The 16,014-nt window shown below is 52.6% G+C and overlaps 1 protein-coding gene across 1 annotated transcript in view; it reads right to left on the reverse strand.

Moving 5' to 3' along the window:
- Positions 1–16,014, reverse strand: part of SEMA4G (semaphorin 4G) — a 129,819-nt gene that overhangs the window by 67,503 nt on the left and 46,302 nt on the right. The gene's annotated exons all lie outside the window — the stretch shown is intronic.

The raw sequence follows: 16,014 nt of genomic DNA on the forward strand, positions 1-16,014 counted from the left end.
CAGCCATGCTCTCCCTGGACTCTCCCAGCAGGAGCAACTGAAGCAGGTTGATTTTTACCTAATCTCCCAAGCAAGTGCTGACTTTTTCCCTCCTTATTTTTACTCCTTATCAGTGCCCTGAGCAATGCCTGCAGACATTCCCTCATCCCCACATATTCCTGCAGTTCTTTCTTCACACTCCATTTATATCAGACTTCAGGGGACAAAAGCAGTGATTTTTTTTTTCCTTTCCCTCCCAACTTGGTGGTTATTACAAGGTAGGATGAGGCAGATCTCAGCCTGATGATCTCATATGGAGACCATCTCTGACAAGTGCTTTCCTTCTACACAATTTTCACCTTTGAGGACAGGGGGTTTTATCCACCTCTGTCAGTGTACAAACACCTGCAGAGTGCATTGGTTCATGCTGTCCCTGCTGTATACTTGAGGATGACCCCTGTCTCTCACAAGGGACCTGAGTATTTATTCTCATGCTATTTACAAAACACATAAATTATACATGTTCATTTTCCTGATTAAGTATAGGTGGCCCATTCACTTTAGTCAAAACCAGTGGTTTATGCCTCAAATTCATGTTACAGGTGTCACATCATGTTTAAGAGCCCCTTATCATCCCTACATCCCACCAGCCCCTAATGGAAACTGGCTTGTGATGGACACTGCACCCAGAGCACAGCACTTAACACAACAATGGGGCAGGACCTCTCTAGCTAATCCACAATTCATAATATATTTCAAGAATTAAATAGAAGGTGTTACAATAAAAAAATATTAAACAGAAGCAGGATGTTACAGTGCTATGCAACTTGACAGCAACTGCATGTGATCACTCTCTCAAAGGTCCTATGAGGCCCAGGCAGCTTTACAGGGGTAACCAGTCCACAACAACTCTTCCATAATGGGATTTCAATTCCTCTTCTGCATGCAATTCAATAGCAGCAACATGTTTCCCATTCCAAGTCCCTCCTCTTCTTTTTCATTGGGCTCTTATTTAATATCTTTTTCTGCCACTTACCTGTTTCATATTTTTTTATGGAATATACTTCCCAACGAACTTGTTTAAGTTTTTTCTTCCCTCACACTGCTCATCCAAATTTTCCTCCTTGGTCCAGTATTGCCAACATGCCCCTTGTGCAGATCTTTATTCGGAGTGGAAGATGCTCAATATTCCTGACAACTGGGTGGGCCAGCTTTTTGTGTTGTTCCAGGCTGATTTTAATTTTGAATCCTTTTCCACATACCTCACAAATCCATCCTTCAGCAGGAATCCTTTCTGAATCCCTTTGTGCCATAGGACATGTCAGGCAATACTGTCAATGTTTTACCTTTGTCTTTCCACATTTGGCACAGGAACACAAATTTACTCTTCCCATGCTAACTCTTGAGATGTTCAGTCAGTCCCAGGACCCATCCTGTCTGCTTCCCACAACATGGACATGATGGATTTTTGTCCAGGACCTTTACCACCAGTGTGTCCTCCAGTGGGAGGTCAGTGGTGTCACTGACCCCCATAGTCAAGAGCCCCTTACCATCATTTCCTCTGTCTTTTCCAGGCTGATGCTGATGCCCCTGATTACTCTGGAGTTAGGTGTCTGGTGAACCTGTGGATACCTGGCCAAACCTTCCCATCAGGGGGAAGGATGGTAACCATCTCTGTTTACCACCATGCTGGGTGGAGAGGGCCACAGCTGGCCCCAAAGCAGCAGGGATTTCCTGCAGGGCAACAAAATAGCCAGAAACAGGTAAGAAAAACAAAGCAGTGGACATAAGTGGTGACAAAAACAGTGCTCCAAAATTACTTTAGATGATGCAGAGTAAGAGTACCTTCATTTTATACCTTTCCAATGCTGCCAGGTTCCCTAGAAATCCATGCTAGAAGTGAACTCAGTGGATCACCCAGACCTGAGGCAGGATCAGCCATGCCTGCACCATCCCCAGCCACTCTTTACCTACACTAAACAACTGAGGAGCCCACTGCTTCTGCAAGACACAGCTTTCCTCGGAGTAAGGGCTGTGCTGGAGACACTTTCAGGGGCTAAGGGAACTCGACAAGCTCATCACACCCCCCCCAGCATCAAGCCCATGCACTACTTACTTCTTTTCACCTTGCAAGTTTGCCCTGGAGGCAGCAGAGCTTGGGGAAAGCACAACTGAAATGAAGAAAAGTCACTACCTTGGCCACGCAGTGGCAAACTGCCGTTCTTCAAAGTTATTTTCATCTCTCCCGGGTCGCTGAGGCTGTCAGAAGTTAATCAGCATTTCCAGACCAGGCTGTGCAGTGCGAGAGAGACACCTCTGGCAGCAAGGACGGGAGTGTGCAGCCCTCTAGTGCCAGCCACGGTACTGCCACAGTGGCCGTGTCCCTGCAGAGCTTCCCACCTCTGCCCTGAGCACCTGGCACTCCTGAATCCGCTCCTCACAGGCAGCACGGCACAGGCTTTGCACCCTGAGGCCCTGGGCACTTTTTTAAAAAAAAATTCCAAGTTTTTGGCTTTCAGCTGCCCTCAAGTACAGGGTCAGCCCAGAAGCTGTTCTGTACCTTCTGCTGTTCCAGCTCCTTCCAGCCACAAACCTTCCCTCAGCATGCAGGGCTGGCACATCTGCGTTTGTACTGAAGGGTAACATTCCCATCAGGCCACGGGTATTTCTGATCACCCTAACTTAGCCATGACTGCAGAACATTCCCCCTTGGACTGGGGCATCGGCTCTGACTTCCTCAGGATCTCTGCTACAGTGTCACAGCTACTGCACTTGAACATTTTGCACATGATCCAGCTGCCCTGTCCCCTCTGGCACTAGCTCTTCACTAACCCCAAAGGGGCCCAAAGTTGGGCTGGCAGCCAAGGTGGCATCAGGGCTGCAGCCCCTCTGCCAGGTCAGCCCTTCTCCACCCACATGGAAGCTGTATCCACCCCTTAGGGATGGGGAGACATCCTTAGGGTCCCTGCTGGCTTTTAGGGGTCTTCTCCCCTTGTATCCCCATTTACCTCTACCTTCTGTGCCTGGCAACTGTCTGAAGACCCCAGAGTACACCTCTGGAAGACACCCAGCTACTCCCCAGAACCACACCAAGCTGCTGGGTTTGCCTGCTGTGACCTTTATTTGCTGACAGTTCCCCCAGTCTGCTCTTACCATCTCCCAGTGCTGGGTCCTAATGATGCCAAGACCCCATCCCAAATGCTCTCCAGGTGCTAATTGAATCCACCTTCCCTTTCTGCTGCAGACCTGGGGCCACAGCACCGGGCAGCTTGGCTTAAAGGCTACATTTCTGGGGACAGTGGTTGCTCCAGCTGCCACAGCTGGAAGATAATGCAGCTCTTGGCAGACACAAAGACCTTTCCTCACCTCATTTATGTCACACAGAAGTAACTTTTGTGTGTGTGTGTGATCCTGAGGGCTTGGTTTAGCTACCTGAGCATCTGCCCAGTGCCAGAGGACACCTGAGATAGCCCAGAGGGTTGGCAGAGGTATCAGAGGACCCCTGCAGGCTCTGATCTGCAAGCCAGGTGGAGCACCCCAGGCCATCTCCGAGGGCTCTGGTCCTTTTGTTGAGGCAGATGTAGTAACTCCATCCTTGTACAGCAAACCCGTTTCCAGATCAATGCTTTCTTACCTTCATGTCTAGAGAAAAGCATTTGTTCTCAAATCCCCACCAGGCAGGACATCTCCCTGGGAAACTCACTTTGCAGTCCCTTTGGTCTGGCCTGTGGGGTGGGGGGCAGAACACAGCTGCTGCCAGCTCTGGTGGGTTTAGCCACCCATATTCCATGGGCTGGGGTAGAAACAGGTGCCCCGTCCCAGGATAGGGATCCCTCCAGAGCCAGCCCTAGCACCTATTCCCAGGACACTCAGTCTGCTCCCAGTCAGGTGCTCTCCCAGCAGCTTTCACTTGCCCGGAAAGCTTAAAAAGGCCCAAGTTTGTTGTGTTTTTCTTCCCCTCACAGATGATTCACTGCACTCTTCTCTGTAAACAGTGGGTGGATCCCAGATGGATTTCCGGGAGCAACCCAGCACCGATTCCGGGCTCAGGGAGCAGCAGCAGCTCCGCACCTTCTTCTCGACATCCCTATCCGTCCTGCAGCAAAGCACAAGTGCAGGAGCACAGCCCTGGTTCACGGGCACCTGCAGAACGCTTATGGAGTGTGCAGAGGAAAGGGAGCCCCAGTGTGCCCTGAGCCGGGTCACTGGGCACTGGGCACCCCTCTCTGCCCACTCAGCCTCTGCAGGCTCCTTTCCCCCCGAGCAGAGGCGCACCCCGCGGGCAGACTCATCACAGCCGCCTCGGGCTGTGAGGAAAGCTCGATGTTAAGGGTTAACTGGTTCTCGCCTCCCACTGTGCCCTACTTACGAGGCGAGACCGGCGTTTGCAAAGAGAAGTGCTGGCAAAGCTCAAAATCTTTATTTATTTTTTTTCCAAGGGACTAATTGCAAGGCTAGCTGAAAGGAATGAATTAGGGAAGAGCTGACATTTCCCTTGCTATTCCTCATCGCGCGTCTGTGGGTATGGAGCAGTGTGGGAACCAGCATGATGCTTGAAAAGTTCCCTATACATGCAAAACCCCCCTGCAAAACTCCATCTCCTCTCAGGTAAGACCTGGGGCAGGCAGGAGCATCCCTGTCAGGAGAGCTGGTAGGGACTGGGGCCACCTCCCTGTTGTCCCAGCACAGGGAAATCCCCTTACCCCCTGTGCCCCAGCCCCGGGTGCTGCCAGGGGCTCTGAGAGCCCCGGGAGATGTCGGGGTTTTAACCACTAGAGGGAGGAAAGGGAGGCTGGACATCACCGAGATGGTGCACAGAGCTCCAGCACTGTGCAATGAATCTCAGATCCGGACACAGACACTGAGATCTCACCCTGAGGTACCTCTCTGAGCTGGGACCTATCCCAGGACCCATTCTGCTCTAGCCACACACAGCACTTGACCCTGGCAAAGCTCTTTTCAAGGAGGAACATGACTTTGCACATCAGGGGAATTTAAACCTTGAGAAAATATCAATTTGGGTGTAGAGCATAGGGAGAAGCTCCCCTAAGATGATTCTGAAGGCAAATAAACCCCACGTTCTTAGACACCTTTTTGTGGCCCTTTCATTCCTGGAGAAGCTTTTCCCACCCTGTGACCCTCTGGGTGAATCCTCTGCCTCTGCCAGTTCCCACCATCAGTGGGTAACTCCAGCCCTGCAACCTTTCCCCCAGCCCCTCTTTCACCCCTGCGAAAAATTCAAACTTCTGCAGGTGCTGGATCAGTGTTTGGGATGCTCCCCATCCTCCATCCTTCTTGCATGCTGCTCCTCTCCTAGTCTAAATCCTTGGAGCAGACTGTCATCCCAAATCATGACCATTTGCTAATGGAAAGCTTGGATGGGGGACCAGCCCCAGTCTGACTCTTTCAAGAGATGCTGAGAGGCAGCACTCCACTTTGCTGTTTCTGGGAAGAGGCTCAGCTTCCCTGCAGCCTCATTTGCCTTCACTCTCGCTTCTGCTTCACCAGCAGAGCTTTCCCCCCCGGGGAAGCCTTCCTGCCTTCTGATGGAAACCTGCCAAAGTCGGCAGTGGATGCTGCCCAGTTTCTGGCAGAGTGTGACCATCTGGGGAGGCTCCAGCCTAGGGGGAAAGGATGTGGCCATTCCTGTAAGCCACCCCTGACACCCCACACAGAGGTGGTGGGAAGGGGGTTTGGCTGGAATTTATCCAGATACAAATGCCTTCCAAGGAGTGACTCAACCCTGTGGTTTTCCTCCCTTCCTTGCCAGCAAATTTGATTCCCAAATTGCTTCAGGGCTGCTGGAAGGCCAGGCTGCCATGGCAGCAGTGGGTCAAGGGGGCACCCCTGCCTCCCCATGCCCTCCTCTAGTCAGCCTTCCTCCATCTCCCAGACTTCTCCAGTCCCAGCCTCTCATTTTGCTCCCTCTGCAAATTTACATAGAAAAGGGGAAAGCTGCCAGTATCTATGGGCGAGGGCTGGAGGGGAAACAGGAACCTTGAGGGGAAAAACATCCCAAGAAACTCCCTTTCCCCCTGGCCATGCTTCCGCTGGGGCTGCCAGCACTGAGGAGACTGGTTTATACTGGCAGATCACACTTAGTAGGGAGCTGCATGGGGTATGTGCTGCTTTCAGAGTCTCTGGGGGCAGAAGGAATTGCTCCAGAGAGGTAAATGCCATCTCTGGTGGCCACACCAGCTGAACTTCTGTACATTTCCCCTGTTCATTTCCATTCATGAAATCTCACCAGATTTCTATCCAGGTGGCCAGACAGCAGGAGGTCTCAAAGGATGCAAAAATATGACACAGGCTAAAAAAAGGAAGGCAGGTGGAGGGGGAGCCTGAGCTCAGAGCAACACAGCCTGAGCACAACCCTGGCTGTGTACAAAAAGCTCTGCTGGGGAGAGAAGCAAAGCAAAACCCTTTGGCAGGAAACTACCCACTGCTGGCCAGGCCTTTGTATAGTTTCTTGCAGAGCATCATTGATGGTTATAACCATGCCTGAGTTCCTCTGCAGCCATGCAAATGCTCAGTGCAGGGCGTGGAAGGCAGGAGTCCACACCAGCATCCCCCAGGCTGTGAGGTTGCATCTGCAAGCACTGCAGGAGCAGTCCATCCCACAGGACACTTGGTGTGATGGAGGCTGCACCTCGGCCCCTCCAGGCTCTCCATGTGCAGGTTGGCATCACAAACAAAGGGGCCAAGAATAGGCTGAGCACCAGCCAAACTGCCTGTCCTGCTACCCCAGCTCTGAGGCCGCTGGTGTGGCCTCTCAAACCTGGTTATGAGGATCAGGCTCTGTGGACAAACCAAGGCTGCTCAGCTTTTTCAGCAAGGGCATCTCTGTCTTCATGCTGTCAGGAGAAAAACCACCTGCTAAGCCCAAGCTGACCCTTAACACCACATCCTTCATCCCAAGGGCAAGGCTGAAAGATGTTGTTTCCCTCATGTGTGACATTTCTCAGGGGAGGTACAGGGGCTTTCAGGCTGTTTTCTGGCTTAGGGGAAAGGGAAAAGGAAAGACACACAAGGGCCACTAAATCTCACAAAGCCTGATGTTTGTAGGTTCAATCTGGAGATGGACTGAACCTCAGCTAAGGCTGAAGTGAGATTAGCTCTGTTAGACCTCTGTGAGTCTATGCCTGAGAGAAACTGCCTGGGGAGGGGCAGCAGGTGCTGGCTGGGCATGACCCTGGACCTGGGCACTGCTGTGGACTTCTCTGCTAAAGGGCCAAACAGTCTCCGTTGCCTGGCAGCACCTCCAGCCGCAGCCTTCTTGCTGTGCACAGCCTGGGGCTGCAGCCCAGAGCAGCCTCCCAGAAGAGATTGAATCTCCCAGTAGGAGACCACCTCAGACAGCCATGAAAGCCGCTGTCCCACCCCAGCCCCAGAGGCAGTGGCTGCCACTGGGACACCCCCGGGGGCTGCAGACATTTCACTGATCCTCTTTCCAGTGTCCTGCCCCGGGGCAAGGAGCAGCTGCATCAGCTTTCATCCAAAACCCCACAGCGCTGTGGGGCTCAGGCGCTCAGAAAGCACACAACAGCCCTTCAGGCTACTTTCTAAGGCTTTCAGCAGTAACCCTGTGAGGTGTTCTAATTGCTGGTTTATTTCTGAGCTCTAAACCACACCCTGGTCCTGCTGCCTGGCTTTCTTTGCAGTCGCGGGAGATCAAAGGTAGGGGATTTTAACCTAATTTCTTTGGATGAGTAGGAAAAGCCAGCTGCTCTCCCTTCCTTTGCCCCTTCCCCGGAGCTGGAAAGTGGATTTTCTTCCCCCAGGGTGAAGTTCCAGCCTTCAGGACAGGACCACCCCAATAGTGCAAACCCTTCGTGCCTAGCCATGCTCCCAGTACAGTGAGGCATAAGTAAATGCTTCTCCCTCCCCGAAAAATGCCAAGCTACTGTCCTCCTGCAGAGGGCTGGGCCAGGCTGCTCCTCACTCACATTGCTGCCTTTGGCTGGAGGAGACCTAGGAAATCTGGAGAAATGGGGGCTAGGGACAGCATCAGGTCTCAGCTATGCCAGGGGCATGGGGAAGGAATGGGCCCCTCAGTGTGACCCCAGAGACTGCTTCTGTTCACTCACCTCTGCCCACCAGGCCTAGAAAAACTGGGGTTCAGAAAGTCACTCCAACTCTAAGCACACTCTTCCTCCTCCTCTTCCCACAACCTGCATTGTGAGAGCTGGCAAAGATGTCCACCAGCAAAACTGTGCATTCCCTTCCTCCCACCCATGCAGAGTCTGAGCTGCCTTGATGCCCATCCCCTTGGCATCAGGCCTGCAGTGACTTCCCTGTTTGCTCACTTGTGCCTTCCTCTTGCCTTCTCTTTCCCTGTTCCCCAGTGGTTTTCCAAATCAGGAGCTCACCAGACCCTTTCCAGCAGGCAGACACATACAGAGCATGTGGGGGACCCATGTACCAAGGAGAGGGGTGCAAGGAAGTGGCCAAGCCAGCCATGGTACTGGGAAGAGGGATAACCCTTCTGGGGGCGGGGGCAAGATTTGTCCTGGAGAAGGTATCAGGAGCAATAGCCAGAGAGATGTCCAAGTCTGACCCCAGCAAGGTCAAGTAGTGCAGCCAGTGCTAGAGAGGGAGGCCACGCCCCATCCCCACTGGGGACATCAGTGTCACAGCCCTGATGCTGCAGTGCTGCCTTGAAGAGCTAACTAAGCAGGCAGCAAGGAAGGAGCAGGGAGATTCCCAGCCCTCCAGTGTGGCACTGAGAGCTGCCAAAAGTGCTGGCTGTGGAGAGGGAGTGCTGCTTGCTCAGAAGCTGTGTCATGTTTGGGTGGGACTGCAGCAAGTGAGCAGGAGGGCAGCCCCACCTTGAGAAATGACAGATATTTCAGGTCACACATCCACATGCCAAAGTTCCTGTCCAGCCCCTTGATAGAGCTAAGGGGCAGAGAGTTGCAGTCATGCAAAGTTGAGGTGTGCAGCCAAACCACATGTGACCATCTGAAAATACACTGAATTGCTCATGTTGCCTGCTTTGGGGCCTTGCATTGATAAAACTGTGGCTCCAGCTTGGTCACCTCCATGACAGAGCCTTCCAGGTACTTCCCACTCCAGAAACACCACGGCAGCTTCCAAAAGACAAAAACACTCTGTAAATTTTATCTGAACCTGCAGGGCAGCTGTTGAGCCCAGGCAGGGCTGTGCAGGCAGCCGGGCATGTCGGGCATCTCACCATCCCCCATCCATTGATTTGCCAGTTTATTTCTGGGTTTGTTCACTGTGGCACAGAAGGAGCAGTGGTGCTCAACCCACCATCAGCTCAGTGCCACAGCCAGTGCTGTGATTTTCATTTTCAGACTGCTGGCAGAGGGGAACCCCAGGGGACCTGACATCACTTCTGAGCAATGACAGTGGTTGTGCTTTTGGTGGCACTGACAGAATGCTGGAGAATGGGACTTTAAGAAAAAGGAATGTCACCACCAGACACCTGTGCTCACCCACCAGAGCTGGCAGCAGCCAGTAGAGGCTACCTGCTTGGCCATAATGTCCCAGGGAACATCATCGATGAACGTCCCCAGGGAGGGCAGCCAGCTCCCTGTGGTGCCAGTGGGCATGCCACTGGATGAAACACTGGCTGCTGAATGGAATGCCAGCTGGCACATTCCCTGCCCTTGGCAGCACCTGCTACTGGCAGGGCTTTGTGGGCTGAGGATGGACACAGCTCATCACAGGTGTCAGTGATGTGTATGTGACCCCAACTCTGGCACTGTCACCACTTGCAGAGGCACTACGTTAAAGGAGGAACTGAATGGGCTTTGGTGGGGTGAGGCCAAGGCATATGTGAGTCCCGGGGGGATTTTCACTCCCAAAGGAGGAGGTTGAGCTGGTCAGGCAGCCACCCTTGAGCTTGTGCCAGGCAGGCAGCACTCAGGTGCCCCCTCCACTCGGCTGGGGAGGAAATTTTGCCTAACCCAGGATGGTCGTGGAGTGCTGGGCCACGAGCACAAGGCACTGCCAGCCAGCCACGCCGCAGTTTCCAGGGAAAGCGGTCCCCTCTGGCATCCGCCCCTTCCCGGGAAGAAGAGGCTGCTGGGGGCCGTGGCCCTGGCACGGGGATGCCGGTTGCTCCCTCCCACGGCTTCCCCTTTTCTCAGAAAGCCTGGAAACCAAAGGTGAAAGAAGTGGGTGGAAACTCTGCGCTGCCGTCCAGGAAGAGAAGTGAGTAAGTCGGCTGCAATATTTAACTGTGCCTGCGGCCCCGCCGCCCGCAGAGCCGCCTCGACGGGAGCCGGAGCTGTCGGGTGAGTGCGGGGGGCAAGGGAGGGTCTGCGCCGGAGCGGGAGGAGCGGTGTGGCTGCAATGAGGGGATTTCTTGGCTGCTGCTCGCCCCAAGGAGCCGCAGCCCGGGCGCTGCAGAGGCGGCTCTGCCCGTGCCGAGCAGGGGGGACGTGGTGCCGTCTCTGGGCTGATGGCAGCACCCGCTCCCGGCTGCGGGAAGCGGGACGGGAGGTGTCAGACACCGTGTGCCTGCACGAGCATCTTCACTTCTATCCCTGGCCTTTTTGGTAACCTGCAGAACCGGGCTCGTGCTCCTCGTACTTTAAACGGCGAGGGGGAGGGGAAGGGGGGCATGTTCCTGCAAAGTTCCCGGGAAGACAAAGTGAAACTCCCGGGAATAATGCTCCAGCCACCATGTCAGCGCCGTGCCCGTGGCTGTGCAGCACCCACAGGGCTCCGCTGCTTGGGCCTAGGCACGTCCTAGCTAATCAGTAATTCCCGGGATAATTAGCTGAAAATGCCAAAAGGAGGGCGCTGCTGATTTTTTTAAGACATAAAGCAATAAATCATTAACCTCAGAGCGCTGGAGCTGCCTGGGAGTCACGTCTCCTCTGCAGCAGTGGCTTGTGCTTTGTCTCCCCCAGGAGCGAGGGAGAGGGCAGCGCTCCAGCCTGTCCCACAGGAGGGAGGGAGCGGAGAGCCAAAGCCAGAAAGAGCGCGATGCCTCTGGCAGCTCAGGGCTGAAGTGGTGCGGCACAGCTCTCCAGTAGCAGGGCTGGCCATGAGTGAGCTTCTGCTTCTCTGTGTCCTCCCATCGCCTCCTGAGGGGCTTGCCATGGGGAAATCTGCTCGTCTGGCCATTTCTGCTGTGCTCCACCAGAGAAAGCCCCACAGCAGCAGTATCTTCCTGGGCACCTGATTGTCTGCAGCGTCTCTGGACTCACCATCATTTTGGGCTGAGGTCAGGAGCCTTGAGGAGCTCTCAACCTTTCAGCCAAGGGCTCCTGCTCCAGGGTCAGGGGAGGCATGTTGCAGTGGGGCTATGAAACCCCCACCTGCAAAGGTGGCAGCTGCCTGATGCAATTCCCCCTCAGGGCTGCGCTGGGGCAATGGTCACCCCACAGTGCAGTGCTGCAGCCTGACCCCAACACAGCCTCCAGAAAACACAGGGTCAGGCCAGGGCAGGGCACCTTCACACCAGCAAAATACACATCACTGAGGTGGCTCCCACATCTACATTCATCCCTGCCCTCCCAAGTATTGCCTGGCACCCCACTTCAGTGCAGACTCCCTAGGGGCAAGGGATAATCCCAAAATACACAGGACCAAATCCAGCCCTGGCCATGCCTGGGTAAAGGAACACAGGACAAAGCTGGGTCAGGAAAACCAAGGAGCAAAGGCAGAGCATCTAGAGTGCTGTGGATGCCGTGCCATGGCGACATTGCTTGCAGGAGCCGTCAGGAATGAAATCAGAATTGGAGCTTGTCTGAGTTTCCATTTGAATTGTTTCTTTCCCAGCTCATCCCCCCCTGGGCTTTCCATTGCACTTGGATCAAACTTTCTGCTGCATTTTGGCAATGGGGTGCCCCAGTCCCAGGTGGGATGCCAAAAGTATCATGCTGGAGCTGCCCCACCTTGGGGAGGGTGGGGCACAGGGCATGAGGGAATTCATGCCAGACGGTTGCTGGGCTGTCCCACTCAGCCCCAGCACCCACATCACCTCCCTGAGCATGAAACAAGGGAAGGAGGACCATCAGGGAAGGTTTGTTGGGCTTCACCCTCATCCTGCTCACCTGCCTATCTGCTTGTAATCCTTCCCCTTTCTTTGTAAATCAGCCCATGGAGGAAGATGAGGAGGAAGGCTTTTCCTTGGACTGCACCTTTCAGAACAGCAGAGGGATGAAGGCAGATGGATGGCACTTTAAACAGCAGACATCCATCAATAATGTGAGGTAAATGCCTCAGAGTTTTATGGCTTAAAAAAATAAATACAAAGGCATTCCATGCACTCAAATAGCCAGGGACTGCAGGGTAACCATCCCATGAGTACAAGATGGACAACAAGCAGCCCCAAAGCATCCCAACTCTACCAACCATTTCAGGCTGGCAGGTGCTTCCATGTGGCTGCAATGTCTCTGGCAGGCTGCCTTCCTGCCCACTCAATTGCACAGGCAGCTGCCTGCAGAGCAGAAGGAGGAGGAGGAGAAGAAAGAGAAGGGAGATCAGAGTTTGAGGAACTCAGGGCTATTGAAAACTCCCTGCCAAGTGACAGTGGTCTGAAAACTGGCACAATGCACAGCTGGGTCTCTGAGCTGCCTCTCTGACCCTGGCCACCTGCTGCAGGGTGGGGACCCTGGTGTAAGCTCTGCTCTACCCCATCTCCCTCCACTGCTGCCCCTCCAGGCAGCCCCCTTGTGGTACGGCTGCACGTGGTCCCTGAGCTACACCAGAGCTGGCACTTTCAGCCTGGGATTCCTCAGCTTTTGCAACAGCGTTTGGCTCCTTTGCTACGTGCATCAGGATGGTGAGTTCATGCTGCCCTAACTGAACTGTAATTCCCAGCGGAGGGATTAAAATAGAGCCCCGGGCCAGCAGTTGAGCAATCCTGGAGTTCACTGCTCGTGCGACAGTTGCTCAGTGCTTCCCCCACTGAAATCTTTGCTCGTGCTCCAAAGCGGTGTGTGTCATTTCCCGTCTCTTCTGCTGACCCGAGGGCAGCTTTTCTGCACTGCTGGCATACAGGCAAAGGGCTGGAATCCTCTCCTGGTGCTTACTCCTGCCTGAGCCACTGTCATCACAACTGTGCCAAACTATTGCTGAGCCAAGAAAAAGCTTTTCAGCCATTAGCTCAGTCCTCAGGTTTGAAAGTGAATATCTACTGAGGAGTGAGGCTGTCCAAAGCTGCTAGCAGCATTAGCATCACTGTGGGTGCTCAGGTGGATCCCCCATGTGTCCCTCAAGTCTGCCCTGCCATGCATGTGAGCTTTGCAGCCCAAAGCAGAGGGTGGGAGGCAGTGGAGAGCAAAGGGCATGTACAGTTGTGGGATGCCCTTTGTAAGTCCCAGATTAACTCAGATGGAGACGAATTCCTCCCTGAATCTACTCTCTGAGCTATCTGGAAAAGGCCTTTCACTCTTCATTTTATACAGAATTACCCTGTGTCCCTTCCCATTTCTAAATGGGCAGAAAGCCCCTGCACCTCATGGTACACCCATGGTAGCACCTGCTGCACAAACCATTCCCCTCAGCTGGCACCTCCCAGTTCAAGAGGTTCCCGTGGGCATTGGTTTCAGTATGAATAGAGCAGAGCATCAATACCTGGGAGTACTGGGCTGCTCCTGCAGGACTGAGCATCCCCCTGGCACAGCTCGCCCCTTTTCAGACATACACACACACTGAAGAAGAGCAGTTTAGACCAAGAGATGTGTGACACCTGCACACAGAGCAAATACATACGGGGTATACTCAACACACCTGCCAATACCAGTCCACATGGCAGAAATGGTGTTTCTCTTACAGCTCTAACCAGGTTTGCAGAGCTCAGGGCTGACCTGAAGCTTTGCAGTGAATCCAAACAACAGGATATGTTGAAGAAAAAAGAACAAAACCACCCAAAAACCCCCACACCACCACCCAACTTGAGCAAAGTTCCCAATGAAAGCTGCATCTGTCTGATCTGTCTGTGCTGCTTCTGGGGTGAGAGGTGCCAGAGTCTTCTCCCTCTGGCACCTCCCAGTTGCAAAAAATTGTGTCAGCTCAGTGCCTGCCCTGTGTCAAAGACATGACAAGCTCTTTGCTATTTTTTCCCCCTTGCAGATGGAGACACAGCTGGTTGGAGCCAGGGGAAGCTGACTCGCACTGGCTGCTTGGCTCTGAGAACTGAATTCCATAGGCGTTAAAGCCTCCAAAATGCCCTATGGATTCAGTTCTGCAGCTGGGCAGCAACTGAGCCTCAAACCTCCAGGAACAGAAGACAATTGTGAGCTCTTCCTACAAGGAAAATGTAAATCTTTGCTCCTGCACAGAGATCAGATTTGGAATGGAAGGGAGTTACAGCCACCACAGAAATATCTGCTATCAGAGAGCTACTAGAGGTTTGTGGCACATCTTCCCCCAAGGGAAAAAAAAACACCCCAAGTATAGAATGCTTTCTTCCCTCTGGAAGTGAAATGGCATTTGAGAAAATAAATACATTGCTACCTCCTGATGTACTGCATGCAATTGTGAGCTTCTGCTAAAAATACACATTGTCAGAACAACAGCCTGGGTGTGCCCAGCAATCTCCTGTTCAGAGTCCAGGCAGCAAAACCAAACAAAACTTTGGAGAAGATAAACAGGACGGGATGGGTAAAGTTAAGGGTTATGCCCTCTGTCTCCCTGTGGGCCCTGGAGACAACCCTAGCATAGACACATGTTTAGAGAAAGTATTTCTGTAGGCAACGGTTTCTGGTTTTGCCCATCCACCACATATCTGTGGGAGAGCATGCTTGTGCCCCTTGAGTTTCAGGGATATTTTCACTATAACACACTGTCATGCTGCCACAAAGAACCTAATGGCTGGAGGAATGACATTTAGGATAAGTTATTGTGCAAGCCCTTGTAATTTATGTAGCATTTCAACAACCATACGGCAAACCCTATGCTCCTTCCTTCTCATCTTGCCCAGAAGAGCTGGTTTGCATCTCCTCCAGGATCTCACCTAAAGCAACCCCTGCCCATAGCAGGCAGCATCTAGCTCTGACAGCTCAGCACTGTCCCACCACAGCTCCAGGGGATGGGGAAGAAACTCCTTCCCACACCCCACTGAGGTGCTGCACCACAGCACAAGGATCCAAAGCATGAACTTTGGGTCCACTGCCCAAAGAAACTGCTGCTGGAAGGATGAGGAATGCACCACCAATGCAAGGCTAATGCAGGCATTTAACTGCACATCCCTAACTGGGCAGGAGAGCCTGCTCAACCAAGGAAGAGATGAAAAATACCTTAAACAACCAATCCAGCAGAAATTGCTGCCTTTTTTCTATACTAGGTAACCAGAGGCATAACTGATTAGCCAGAAGGATTAATGGAGGCCTCTTCTAGCCCATTCAGCAAGTCCCACTGATACTGTTTGCAAAACAGCCAAGAGGCATCAGTTTGGTCCAAGGCTTCTACAGCAGTTTTTCTGGTTCAGCCCTCTTGCAGCTTTGTCTGACAGCAGAATTAACACATTTCCAAGAAGCTAAATGGGGAAGGGGAAATGCAGACTGTTGCTGAGACATTTTGGCAATTGGTTAAACAAAACCTGTTGCACTAACTAAAAAAAAAAAAAAAAAAAAAAAAAAAAAAAAAAATTAAAGAAAATGCACTTGCTTTCATGTTATAGCAATTCAGAATAACCAAGGGCCTCCAAGGCCCTCACAGTCTCTCCTTTGCTATGCAGATGAGTAACATCCCATTTCCTCCCATGTGGGAGGTCAGGGGAAGACTAGGAGACTACAGAGGGACAGAGAAGGTCCTCTATTTCTTCTGTATGCTTATAAAATTCCTGCTGGTCCCTAGAGAAACTGACAGAAAACAAACTAGGGCAAGGCAGGATACTGCCAAGCAGGACAGGCCACCATGGCTGGCATGAACCACAGCAGAAGCCATCCCTAACTTCACAAAAAGTGAAGTGATTTGACTGCAAGTTGCTCACAAAAGAGACTGATGTTAGGTAGTTAAGAACCAGAAATAAGCATTTGCATTTAGGGGGTTTTTAATTGTTTATAGTCATTTAAAAAGTACAGAAGTTTGGAAGCAAGTCAGACCCAGCCG

Source organism: Zosterops lateralis (genome assembly GCF_965231275.1).
Source record: "Zosterops lateralis genome assembly, chromosome: 8".
Classification (NCBI taxonomy): Eukaryota; Metazoa; Chordata; class Aves; order Passeriformes; family Zosteropidae; genus Zosterops; species Zosterops lateralis.